General features: G+C 39.2%; 1 protein-coding gene across 3 annotated transcripts in view; it reads right to left on the reverse strand.

The window, feature by feature from the left end:
• MAST4 (microtubule associated serine/threonine kinase family member 4) overlaps window positions 1-14,422 on the reverse strand; it is a 496,570-nt gene that overhangs the window by 252,794 nt on the left and 229,354 nt on the right. The window contains exon 1 of one of the 3 annotated variants that reach the window (XM_059725122.1): window positions 7,776-7,906. The exons of the other annotated variants lie outside the window; for them this stretch is intronic. The gene's annotated coding sequence lies outside the window, so the exon portion shown is untranslated. Of the gene's footprint in view, window positions 1-7,775; window positions 7,907-14,422 lie in introns of those variants that run through there. 3 annotated transcript variants of the gene reach the window in all.

Below are 14,422 nucleotides of genomic sequence, written 5' to 3' on the forward strand. Positions count from 1 at the left end.
AAAAAAAATCAATGGCTTTATGTACAACATGGCCAATTCAAATAATCAATAAGTGGCTTACCACAGATGAATTGGGTCCTGGGGCAACAAAGATTTATAACAGACTAAACAAATTTAGTAAACAGTTGGGAGCTAGATTTGTTTCACTCTGCATACGATATGTTTAAAGGCTTTCTTAGCATTTGAACAAATTGATACCTAGGGAGTAACACAACAGTGTATTTTGGACTGATGCCTTCTGAAAGCAAAAAGGATCTTTGTTGATCAGTTGACCACATTTTTTCCTCAGTTCCTTTGATGGAAGGGCATGTAACATGATTCAGAAGGAGCACTGAGCTTGCTCTTAAGAATTATCTTGGTACTCAGTTGATGTCCCTAAAATCATCTGGTGTTAAAATTTGGGGAACAGATGCACCAAGATGAAAGAGAAGAGCAGGTCCAAAACTTCTTTGGCCAGTTTTCAATTTCAATCAAAAAGTACCATAAGTTCCTGATTGCTTAGAGGCAGCAGAAAAAAAAGTTCCTCCTAATCAAATGCACTCTATCCTTTGATTAAACTTGAATTAGCCATTTCTAAAAATGGATGCAATGTAGTTGGTAACACTTCTGTATCTGCCTTAAAAAAAAAAAAATCACATCCTGAAACTAGAAAGGGGCTCATACATGTGTTTTTAAGGAAATCTAATGTTCTGGTATTAAATAATACTTAAGTATTATTCAGGCCTTCCTATGATATTAGCTAACTTTATCCTCTATCATATTTCAAGTTCTCAGCTGAAAGCAGCAGTGGCTATCCAAATGAACTCTGTTTCTTTACAACTATAATGTAATGAAGATTACTTAGACAGCAGCTACTACTATTAACAAAATATGAAAGCCTCTCAAATCAAAAGTATAAACCCCTTTCAAAAGGAAGGATTTTTGCTACTTATCGACATGAGCACAGTAAATCTTAGTGTGTGCTCAGGACATGTTATAACCATTTTGTTGCCTTTATTTTAATGTCATCTTTTTAAAAGAACTCTCAGTAAAAAAAACAAGATAAAATAAATTACTAATAAGACAAGGAATATTGGTTAGATTTGCTACCTGTGATATCACATTCTATACAGGGTCTTCATAAAGTCCTTGTGCACTTTTAAACTTTAATAACTTAGGCTGTACACAAGGATTTTATAAAAACCCTGTATTTTGTTCATCTGACTTATTGGAAAATAACCATGTTTCTTAACTAAAAAGTGTGGAAAATTATGATTGAATTTTCCATTTCACAGTACACGAAATCATTTAGTCTAACACTCTGTGTTAGAAAACTCACGCTCCATCCTCACTTCCTGTTGCACACTATTTCACCTATTGGCAATGTACCATATCATTGCACGGGTGGGAGACTAGTAAACACAGCCAAACATTAGAAAAACATATAGGTCATATAGAATTCCAGCTACTATCAACATAAATATTCTCATCCTTATACTTCAAAAGTGCTAAGTACTTTATGATAAATACATGCAAGACATAGCGCCAGCTGGTCATACAACTGTTCAGCTTAAATATAAAACCCAGTATTGTTTTTCAACATTTTGCAATTGGAAAAAAACTACACCAGCAACACATTGCAGTAAAGCCAAGGATGTGTCTGGGCTTTGTTCATTAGGGATGGAAGATCTCACAGATGCTTGCAAGGGAACCAACATCAGCATTTGTACAACTTTACCAAACAGATACCTGGAGCATCATGCCTGCATGAGCCAAGCAGTCTTATTTTTTCCAATCCAAGATTATGATAAAAGGCTATTTCTCCACAACGCATTATGAAAAGTATTCAGTTGATAGCTGTTCTTAAATGGGCATTCCATTATCTAACTACCAGCGTGGAAGACAATTAAATGTATTCTATGTCACTTACATCAGCATATATATTGTTCAGAATTGCAACAGCCTGACTGAGGCCATCTGAACTCGAAGGAAGTTACCCTACATCAAGAGAAAGGTCCAACAGCAGGTGCTTTGGCACCAAGGAGGGTGTTCTTTGTTGTCAAGATCAAGACAGCCACCAGAGATGACTAAATGCCTTCATATGGAGGCAGTTCCACTCAGCTTTGGGGCTCTCCCAACTATCAACTCTATATACCAAAGACAGGAAGCTAAAATGGATTTAGATGTTGGTGCACTTATCTGAAGAAGTAGAATTCAGGATTTGAATCAGATAAGTCTGGCCAGGGGCTCTTAACACCAACAACAACCAAAATGGGTGAAGTCTTCAGCTATTTTTGAATGAGAGTGCAGAGGCAAGTTTCTGGGATGGCCATTAAGAAAAAAGCTTGTGAACTGCAGAGATTCACTGTTTCATAATCTACATAGAAGATTTTATGCTGGCTTTCAGCAGACACTAGAATATCAGTTTTTCTGTTGAAAAGGCTGAGTTGCACTTGTTATTGGAACAATTTCCTGACCGATATGCAATTAAAGCTCAAAAAATTGTTTTTGTTTAAACTTCAAATTCAACATTTTAATTGGTATTTTTATCATTCAATTTAATAGAACCTCATGATTTTTCTGGGAAGGCACAACAGTGTGGGAAAAAAATTAAATTTTAGGGCAAACAGTAGATCCCCATCAAAACTAAAGGTAACTGAAGAATACTAAGATACATCACTAGCCCATTTTAGAGCAGTTCAGCCTTATTTTTAGGCAAAAAATAAGGCCTGTTTCTAAGAAGGGTCTTTACTATACGTGTATGGTGCTCCACATAAGCTGAAAGGTGGTTTTCTTCCATAGACCTTTGAAGTGCCCCTTTCTAGTGTCCTGATACTTTTTAGCTATTGTAAACCTCAAGGAATAGTGTTCTTACCACTGCCACCCCTTCCTCCACTATCTTCTCAAATCTCTACTCCACATACCTGCAACACTGCTGCTCCCTTCTTCATAATGTCCCTACCCTTTTCCCCTGACTACCTGTCACATTTGTGGGTGGATGGCTGGCAGATGCTGACAGTGTTGGCAAATGGCCATTGATTCACTTATCTGTACCTATAGTTCAGCAGGACTAGGCTAAAAGCAGCTTCAGTATGGAGCCACTTCCCTCTGCTCCCCAGTGCTTTCATCCTCATTGCAGAAGACATGGTAAACACCACCCTTCCAGATCCTCTGCTATGCCTACTGCTTTTACTCATTCCCTCATCTTAAATATAGCCTTAACTTTGAATATACTGGCTCTTAAATGTTTACAAATACACACATTCTGTTCAGGATTCTTCCTTCAACAGCTAGAACCACCACTTTGCACTTTTTATAGCACCTTTTCAACCAGTGTTCCCAAAATGCACCCTACCATCTGTTACACCACTGAAAACGTTGTAGGCCTTGTAGAAAAGCAACTAGTCCAGGCTTACACAGGACATGCTTCAGGCTCAATTACAACTTCTAAATGTTAGCCAGTTGTTTAGCTCTATGCCTTAGTTCATTTTCTAATAAGAACATTTCAAAGTTCATATAGGAAATCTCAAGGAAGTTTTACCCATAATATCTCAGTAGGGTTGCCCAGAAATGAGTTTCAAATAAATTACTGACTTTTCAAAACTAAATCTATATTTGGTCCAAGATAAATTTACTTTGAAATCCCTGGGAGAAGAGATTTTTGGAACAGAACTTCAAAAAGGACCTGAAGAAACTATTAAAGAGAAAAACATTCTGAATTTAAACAGTCATGAGTATCCATGGAGGATGAATTACCTGCTTAGCATCAAGCTTCCTGAAAAAGTTTTCTGCTGACTAAAACTTCATAATATTTTGGAGGCCTGGACCATTTCTAAGTTGAAGGGAGTGTTTAGGAATACACAAACAAAGGGAATTTATAACAAAAAGCTAGTTAAAAGTTAATTACAAAAATACCATTACCTCACCAACATGGCAAGCAAATGTTAAACAAAAAATAATAGAATATCAAGTGAAAGAGAAGACTATGTTTTGAACTTATGATTGATTCTGGACAATGAGGACTCTTACTTTCATAAATATGTAAACACAGTTGTGACGTATCAATTTAGTCAGGATCTAAAGTTTCTTATTTATACTCGTTACTGGACAGAATTTAAAACCATTCTCAGTTTACTCATACCTAGGTCCTTAGCTAAAAAGAACAACAGCGGATGGATGCACATCATCTTTCCTCCTACTGAAAGTAAACAAACCAGTAATAAATCCTTTCTTTAAATGTATACCCTAACTTGTTTTTCCCCCTCTATCTGCTAGCCATGAAGTCAAGTGTATTTTATAGTTTTTGTTTAGAAGACCAACATTTTAGGCAAGCTGAAGATTAGGATCCAGAAAACCTTTCAATTCATTGCCATTTTACAGCCAGTTTCTTTTCCCTCATTACCCAACACAGTAGATAGATAGATTTAAGTCAAATTACAGTAAATCAAATCAGCAACTATATTGTTTATTTTATTTTTTAAATTCCTGTTGACCTCTCACTGGTAGTCTTGATTATATTGTGTTAATAAGGTGTAGCATTTTAAATGAAGGGTATGTGATTCTGTCTTTCAATCCATTTTTTTCTTTTGCATTCATGTATGCCAAGACATTTAATAATTAATAGAGGAGAATTAAAGGTAACAGAAGTAACTTTCTATATGACTTGTAAGATTTCCATCTCAACTAACCTCAGTGCCTCCAGAGAAAGAAAGGTCTAACAACAGATGAGACAGGATACAATACTTGCAGGACAAATATCCTCACTTAATTGGTAGATCTAATCAATATGAAAGGAAAAGCTAAAGAGAAGTAGAAAAGAACGTGCGGCTCTATTAGTTCTTAAGCAAGAGAAAAAGTGACTTAATCTTAGCTGTTTCCACACTAGAAACTTTTACATAAAATTTTTGCCAGTCCCAAGCCTAGTACACATGAACTATCCAGCAGTCCAGCTTGACCTACTGGCTTCCAGCATTCCTGCCAGCATGCTAGGGAAACCTAAGACTCTTGGATAGAGAAAAATCCTTGCACACTTTGGAGAAGGCTATTTTCATTAAAAAGTACAAATATACACGGAATTAATTCATACATCTAGAACAGAGGTGTTAAATATACAGCACCCCCCTCCACCACCTGCCCCGTAACAGCCCGGAGCCCACAAGTTATGTGGCTCCTCACCACCACCAGTGCCTAACAGCAGCTGAGTGCACAGCCCCAGCTCTGACCTGCCCTGCAAGGTGGGTCCACAACAGGCATGGGCCAGGGCCAAGGCTGGGGCTGTGCACGCAGGTCCTGCCAGTCCCCATGGGGACAAGGCTGGAGTCCAGCCACAGAGCCACCCCAGCCCCACTGTGTGCCTAGAGGTGGTAGGACACACCACAGAGGCCAGACGATGCTTGGGCCAGGTGGGACTTTCTGCAGGCCAGAAAGTCCCTCCATGACCTGGATCCAGCCTGCAGGCTGTATTTTGCCCGCCCCTGTTCTTAAGTGTCACTGGCAGCCTCTCACCTCTTCTTTATACTTCCCCATTAAGCTAAGTAATATTGTTTTACCTTTTGAGTTAGGCCCAGTACACCTGCTGTTGTGGTTCAGTGTCAAAATCCTTTTCTGCCATGCTGGAGACAGGTTTGATTCCTGGACATATAACTAAAGCCACTGAAGTACCAAATGTCTAGTTTGGCCTTTGGATTCTGTCTCAGTGGTCTAACAGGGGGATGGAAGGTCTAGGTAGCCTCCACTCCCCCATACTCCTGTTTAGGCATAAATGTCAAAGGCCCTGGGGACCTCTCATGTATACATCATGATCCAGAAAGACAGTTGCCTCCTAGGCCCAATATATGTAAAGTACCATTCAGAAATTCTTTGCATGTCAGCGAAGGTTTAGGAAGATCAGAGATTTATGTAAATATGAATCTAGTAGTAGCTTAACAAACAGTCTAGCTTCTTTTCCACTATGGAAGGCTGGTTGCCATAACTTCTCATCCATTTAAGACCTTACAGATCAGGAACTAACAGCTAGCAAAACTTTGTTCAATAATAACGACAACAACAACAACCACCTCTCTCTAGACTTCAAAGTTACCAGCATTTTTTATTGAGATGTAAATGAAAGCATAACCCTAAAAGATTTTCAGTAGCTTGAGAAGTAAATATCTGCTTGTGAATCCTATAGCTCCAGGACACACTGCATCTGCTTGGGAATCTATTTCCTATGTTCCACCTTTATTAGTAGACATTATAGATATTGTTAAGAATTACAAAGGGGCTGTAATGGCTACTACCATGGTGGCACACAGTGTAATTAATTGTGAAGGGCACTCAATCTGGAATTATTTCCAAGTTATTTATAAAAGTAAATATAAATCCACTATCGTTGTACTGTTCTCTCTCTACAGTCAGTTCATTTGGAGGCTGGTATTTGGTGCACAGCAGTATCAATGTTTTCTTCAAACTAACAACATTTCAGAGTAATCCTCTTGACCATTGCCAACAGGTGCTCCCAATTTATACTGACAGCTCATCTGGAATAAAGCTTTATTGCTATTATGTATTGAAACACCACAAAATTTTGAAAATAATCTAAACACTCTCTCTTGTCTGTCTCCCCCTTAACCACCAGGTCCTGTATCAAATTGATTTTCAATTTGATGGTTGCCTTTGCTAGCTTCATAAATAACTACTTTATCATGTCCTTTGGATTATTATTCTTACAGCATCTTCTTCACCAGGCTTTACCTTTGTTCATTTGTTGTTCAAATTTGTTATCTACAGAAAATTCCAGTGAACAAATTCTTTGGTCACCCTTCAAGTTAGTTAAATTTCTAAAGCAAGACACCAAGCAAGTATGCAATAGTAACTTTCTGTGAAAACTTACTAAAATCAAGCATATTTAGATTACAGCAATGTTCCTAAAATTTAAAAATTCTACTCATTTTTAGCCTTAAAACCCCCAAAACCCTTCGTCTTTCAAAAACCTGCAGTCATATAAAAAGGAACTAAATGCTATAATGTGTTAAAATGACACCATCAAGCAACACAACTAATTATAGTCACAACATTTAAGAGTACGTTTAATAAGTGCAATTTATACACCAGTGGTCTGAAAGACAAATGACAGATAGGCCACCAGGCATGTTAGCCTGAAGTCAGGGTCGATCTGCACTTTATAGACAAACTAAATCAGAGATGTATAGCATAAGCTTTCATGAGCTCAAGCTCACTTCAGCAGACACTGAATGATCTAAATGACAGGTCATATCCTCTCTCTCAAGTATAATATTTGTATGTGGCATGAATGATGCCAAGTATGAAGTGAGGGTATAATAAGCTAAGATAACAAGAGAGGGGACCATAAGCTTTGTGTAACGTGCAACGCTTTGTATCCTTGCCCCTGTATGTTTTTTTTTTGGTGGCAGTAAAAAGCCAAAAAATGTAATTTAAAATATTTTAAGATACATGAATGATGCGTCACATTTGTGAATACAATTTATGAATTGTGAAAAGTAGATTAATTAAACAGAACACATAAGCAAAGCAACAAACAAAGCAACATTACCTATAAGTTTTGTTTTTCATAAGTTTGCACATATACTGTAGATCTAAAAGATGGGTCAGAAAGCTTGTAGACAATTTTTAAAAGTTGCAACAGTTATACGCGGATAGATCTTATAAGATAATTATGTGAGTCATAGCAGCTGATATTTCTATCAAAAACATACACTGTTTCTTTGCTACCACTTCAAATATTCTGTTGGTACATCAGTTCATTTTTAAAGCTCTCCTTTAATATATACACTCACTTTTGTAGCTGCTGGTTCCACTAGTCTTTGACGGTGCCGGGCTGAGCTGAAATGGCTCTTCTGAGGCGGCCCTTCCTGACAGTGAATGGAAGAAGGGAAGGGGAAAGAAGAGAAAAAAGGGGAGAGAATGGATCGTGGAGGGGATGGAATGAAGGATGTCAGAGAAGGGAGAGGGAGAGTATTTAACCGAAATGTACTTTCACTAACCTTGTAAGTGCTTTATAAAATATTTCATAGTCTCCCCATAAACAAATCAGAGAATAATAAAGCTATTTTGCTAGCAATAATCTCATGAGCCTTTCATAAATGTATTTTTGTATATCCACTTAATGAGTTTGCCTACTTATTTATACTCATATTTTGATTTACACATTACAGTTACAAAAGCTTTATCTTGCCCTTAGCAAGTGTTTACATTATCTGTCAGTTTTAATGCCAATTTCAACGACTGCACAGAAAAAAATATTTATCATTTAACCAATCTGGAATGATATCCCTGTCTCAGATATAGCACCTTCTCTATTAAAATAAACTGTTTTTCTTTTTGGTAAAGAGATTCTGGTTTTCAGATCTTCAAAAGATGAACCAACAACATTATGCTTTTCAGATTTATGCTGAGTGGGTATGAGAGATTCATACTTTCTTTTGAGAAAAGGTTTAAAATAGGAGGCTTCCATATGTAAAGGACAGGAAGAATTTGAAAGAGCTCTCCTTTTGTAAGAATATAGATACATAATATGTATTACTGGCACAAAATTGTTTAAGGTAATGACTCATTTGCTTTGTGTAGTGATTGCAGTGTTATAACCAGCTGAATTTCCAATAGTTGCAGCAGTTTTCACAAGAATAATTGCTTTGTAGAGGTTGAGTATTATATATAGTCTGTTCTCCTACTCTTGCCATTCCTCTAGGCTGTGCCTTACTGACAGAGATCAAAATAAAGAGATACCATTTTAGAGGGCTGTCTTAAACACATACTCCAGAATAGGTACTAATTTCTTTCGCCCCTCCCCCAGTAAGTTCTTATAAGAGGTTTTAAAAAGTTGTCATCCTTTCAAGGATGTACCATAATGACTTTACCTCAATACACTTTAATTAAAATTGACTAAATCAAGAAAAAAGATTAAGAGCTGAGAGAGAAAAGAAAAAAAAAAAACATACAAAAAAGTAGACGTTGTATACACCAATACCGTACAATTTGAAGCTCTGCAAAACAGGATAAGCCAAAAGGTGCATTCTTTAGTAGTTGCCATAAATAAAGTACATTTTCTTCTCTCCCCTCTGCCCCTTCCTCCTGGTAAATTAATCAGAATTACATGGTATCCTTTTCTTCTTCTCTTTCCTCTTGATCACCCATGTTATCAGACTATAGGTACTTTTTTAAGTCCTGTTCCACAAGCTTCTAAATCAGTAACTCTTTACTTCGTTCTTAGCATTAAGAATACTCTGTTTTATCACCTAGGGATCTTTGACAAATCAAATATTCTATCACAAATATAAAGGTTAATCTTAAATCGGTTTTAATCATTTTGAAAGCGGGTTACATACACTGAACTTCTCTGTCGTGTTACAGATTGAACTGGTTTCCGATCACTTATACTAGTCTATATATAATTTCTGTCCCTAGCCATGAAGTCACAGAAAAGAAGAACTGGATGTTTCTATTAATGGAGATGACATCCATGCAGAATTCAAAATAGGGAAGGTTTCCATACCTTTCAAGTATTTACAAAGTTTATATTAGGAGAGGAAGTGGAAAAGGAGAGGAGGGGAGATAAATCCAAGGGCCTTGCAGACATTGCATTTATTGCATTATTAATATTGTGATTAACATTATCATTAATAATATTACACAATTATTAAATAGGATATCTTTCCAGTAAATCAATACTAAATCACAGACCGATAGTTAGAATCACTTCCACTGGAGGAGGGTTCTTTCTAATGAAATTTAAAAAAAACCCCCAGAAGTACAAGGTAAGTAAAGATCTAATGATGCTGTTCAGAAGGTTCAGATGCTACATGATAAACTCCAACATGCCACACCTTCAGCCAATGTATGGTGTAATAAAATGACAACACAAGTCACAAAAAGATTTCTGATTCCAACAATGGGTGCCTGAACCAGGACCTGGGGCTGCCCCTGCCAGACCCCTGATCTGGGACATAGCTGGCCCCTATCCATTTAAAAGCATACCAGTGCAGCTGCCTAACCACTTATGGGACAGGCATCTGGGGAATCAGAGAGCTGCTTGATCTCCACCTGGTGCCACAACTGCTGTGCATGTGGACATGCAAACTTGTATATATTAACAATAATGCCACTAACATTTGTTTGGTGCTCTCATTCTTGTTTGATTCTGGTAACAAAAGAAAGGCTTCTTATACCTACTCTGAAATAGTCTGTTTCAAAAGAAAAAAGAAAAAGAAAGCTTGGTAAACTACAGGATTCAGCAACTTATGAATAATGAGAATACCACCACCTTGGGGAAATGAGTCTTTTGAACAGCTAGGTTTAAAAAGAAGGGAAAACGCTGAGTGGAGCTCATCCACCAGCACATACAGACATTCATTCTCCCAAGAAAAATTCTCTCAGGAGTGATTTAACCCTGGTTGATCCCAAATTTATTTTTCACCTGTGTCATGGCAGGGTCCTATAGGAGGGCCGTGATCTCCTTAAGGCCCTCTCTCCATGCCAATTCGGCCCAAGGGCACCCTCTACTCTTGCCCACCACGTCTTCGATCTTAAGTTAAGTTGGGAGGCTGCCTTACGTCTCCTCGGCACAGTTAGCTGGGACCTCTGTCCCCGTGGTCTCCCAGACCCACCGGGGGTCTCCCTGTACTCTGGGTGCTTCTCAGGCACCCTAGCCTTATGGGCTACAAGTGGCTCCTACCAACCCCTAATACCATGCCCCAAGCCTCACAGATGTACTGGACGTTGATCTGTCAACACGCCAGCTTCCTCGGGCCTCCTCCGTAGTCTAGCCCACTCCTGGGCCTTCTCTGTATGCTCTATGGAAATGCCCCCTCCTGGGCTCTCCCTGGGCCCACTCCGGGCTCTCTCTAATATGCGGCCCCTCACTGGGACTCTCGTCGAGCCCACTCTGGGCCTTCTCTAAAATAATGTAGCCCGCTATGGGACTTTCTAGCGGGTCTCCGGTCCTTTAGGCCCACCACACTGCTACCCTCTCTTATGCGGGCTCACCGCACCACTGCAGCACCTTGCCCTGCTCCTGGGGTGCCGTACTGCTAACCCCTTTCGTCAGGGCCCACCACAGCACCTTACCCCTGTCTGAGGTCTACCGCTGTGATAGCCTTCAACCGGGCTCGCTATGCCCGTCTCAGGCTTCTCAATAAGGCGCTCCCCCTCTTCGGGGCTCGCCGTGCCCATGCTGGGCCCCCTCTCTGGGGCTAGAGAAGCCCAGCTTGGGCACAACGAAAGTGCGCTCCCCCTTCCTGGGTCTCACCATGCCCACGTTCGGACTTCCTGGTACTGCCCCCTCCTGGGGCTCGTCGTGCCCGCGCTGGGGCTTCTCAAAACGCCCCTCTCCGGGGCTGGGATCTACGCACCCCGTAAGTTGCACCCGTACTGGCACCAGGGTCCTCACACTCCCTTGTGAGTCCCCGATGAGGCCTCCTCCAACCCCTAATAGCCTCACCCAAACCACCGGTGTAATACACAACACTAAAGCAACCACAAGCCTCCTGGCTATAACCAAAACACAAGGCACTGGGCCATAACATAAGCCTCCTGGCTGTAATTCAACATCATTGCTCCAGCCTCTGGAGCTCTCGTGAGCTATACTTGTGATCTGGGATCTCTCTATATCCTGACTGAGTGAGCTCCTGCCTCTCCAGCTGCTAACAGGGAACTGCCAGCCTGGCCTCAGCCCTGGGCTTTATGAGGGCCAAGCCCTGCCCTTTCCGGCCAGCTGACTCATTAGTTGCCAGGGCAACCCACAGCTGTGCTCGTTACATCTTGTCAGGGCTCTCTCTCCCTGGCAGTTTCCACTCTCTAGGAGCGGGGCAGCGAGGTGCCCCGCAACAACCTGGAGTGGCCATTTTTATTTTGAGAGAAAAAGCCTGAACATCTGGGAGAGCAGCAGTGACAATAGCTCCTGCTCCATCTTTCTTACGTGAAAAACAGATCACAGAGAATATCACATGGCTGTCTTATATCAATACACTTATGGGACTTAATTAGTTGGATATGCCATCGTTAACTTGAATAGTGAGACTAAAGATTTTTAAATTTTTGTAGAACTATCCTGTTAGATGCAAAAAAAGCTGCACCAGAAGAAGTCATGGAGCCAAAACTCAACTTGAAATGGTTTTGGTTTCTGAATACCTCCCTAGCTAGTTTGTGGAAAACATCCACATTTAGAAATATGTAAGTTAGACTGCAGAGATGCAAAGAAAAACCAAAAAGCTTGCAAGTACTGAAAGTCATTAATATGTATTAGTGAAGCATTTGATGACTTTTTCTAACATGGATTTTTAATATTAGACTTAAAAATAGTATTGAACAGACAAATAAAGTAGATTGATGAATACAGACACTCAGTTTACCAATGTAGCTTCATGAACTAACAGACAACTTCAGTTATAGATTTGTCTAGTACCTTTTTCAAAGTTTAAGATTCTGCCAAGTTACAAATTATTCTTATATATGGATCACTAATTGCTCAAAACACAGCTTGCTGTCTCTCTCTCTGCGTTATAGTGTAATAAATAATTAAAATTAACACCATCAAGTTAAGATGCCGAACACAAATAATAATACAGGAAAATTCATACAGAATATGATTGTCTTTACCAGATATGTTAGGATGAGAGCAAAACCCCCATACTAGTCACAAGAGTGCCACAGAACCTTTAATCACTGCATCTAATAAGAATCTTTGTTTCCAAAAATGATTTCTAGAGAAGCGTGGCACCACGCTGGGGGAGAGGCTCAAGTCTGACTTAATGGCTAAAAAGCTTTCCACTAAAAAAAAACAAAACAAAAAACTACTACTTCCTAAAACAGCTCCAAAACACAGCCATGCTGTTATAGTTCAGCCATCAAACTGGGGGCAGAGGGGGGACTCATTTTGTGACCATAAAAAGGGATTTTTTTTTAAATTTCAATAAGTAAAAAGCTGGTTTCAGGTTAAAGGAAACATCTTGCTCAACCTGAAATTGCATGTTTCCTTTTCATTTTAGGCATTTTAGCCACTTTGAAAAATAAAGGAAGAGGAAATTTGAAAACAAAGACTAAATTCACAGGGGACAAAAGTCATTCATGTAACAGAAAGAAGAGGTAAGATACATGGGTCTACCCACCCACAACTGATAGCCAAGTGACAAAGAAAGGTTAAAAGAACAAGGGTACAAGAGCAAGATTTGACAATAGTCTTCAAATAGCTGAAGGGAGATTATAAAGATGATGGAAATAACCCTTTTTCTGTAAGAAAGAGTACAAAGACAAAAAAATTAGCAATGGCCTCAAAATGCAGCAGAGGAAAAAAACTTCGACTATGAGGTTAGTCAACCATTGCAACAAGCTACTTAGAGAAGCTGGAAATCTCCAACCCTGGAAATTTTCAAAAGCAGGTTAGACAGACACTTGGCTAGAATGGTTTAGTGGGGGAAGACCCTGTCCTGAGCACAAAACTGGATGACTTCGTGAGGTCTTTTCCACACTGACATTTTGCAAATCTCCCCCTACTTCTCTCACCCCTATTAGAAGTATGCCTAGGCTATAAAGGAGCTCTAAACTAGGTCTCAGCATATTTCACACTGTACACATATCTGCTGGTCAGGGAGAACAAGTCTAGTCTTGCGGCTACAAAAATTACCTGGAAAGCAGGTGCCCTGCATTTCAATTCCTGCTCTAGCTCACAGAGGATGACCATCACATCACCCTTACCATCTAGTAGCCCCTTCCTGCTCAATTTTGTTATATTCACAGGTCCTATGACTAACAAAATTAAATGTTTTGATTTTTTTTTATCAGTGCCAAAGTGAACAGTTTTGATATTTCCATAAACTTTCCCCCCATTTTTGACTGATGCCTCGCTGTCATTCTACCCAAAATCTCAAGTATTTTGGCTGTTTCAAACTTTTTTTTTTTTGGTGATGACATCACAAAAAATGTTGTCCAATTCTACTCACAAAAACCTAGTATGCCCAACTGTGCTTAGCCTGAAAGAACAACCTAAACTGAAGTATATCACAGCATTCTCCCATTCAAAGCTAGAGTAATAACAAATAAGAACTAGGGTTAGCTTATACAGCTAACTAAAAGGGGCACCAAAGAAAACAAGTTAGAAAGCAACATGCCAAATCTTGAATAAATGTCCAACATTTTCAACACCACAGAGCCCAGTTTTAAGATTTAATATTTCAGCTGTTACATTATCCAAGCATGTCTTCAGAAAAAATGCAAACATGAATGAAATATTATTAAAAGATACTAACCCTTATTCTAGTGTCCTGTCCTTTTCCCTACCATTTTCCACATTAAATCTACTCAGATAAGTGCAGTTTACAGGAGGAAATCAAAGCCTGAAAAGATGAAAATAAAACCCTAAAACTCTGGCAGACTGTTTTTGCCACTAAAATTGCCTGACCCCTGTTTCATATAGAAATAAAGCTATAAACGT

Source organism: Alligator mississippiensis, chromosome 3, assembly GCF_030867095.1.
Source record: "Alligator mississippiensis isolate rAllMis1 chromosome 3, rAllMis1, whole genome shotgun sequence".
NCBI lineage: Eukaryota > Metazoa > Chordata > Crocodylia > Alligatoridae > Alligator > Alligator mississippiensis.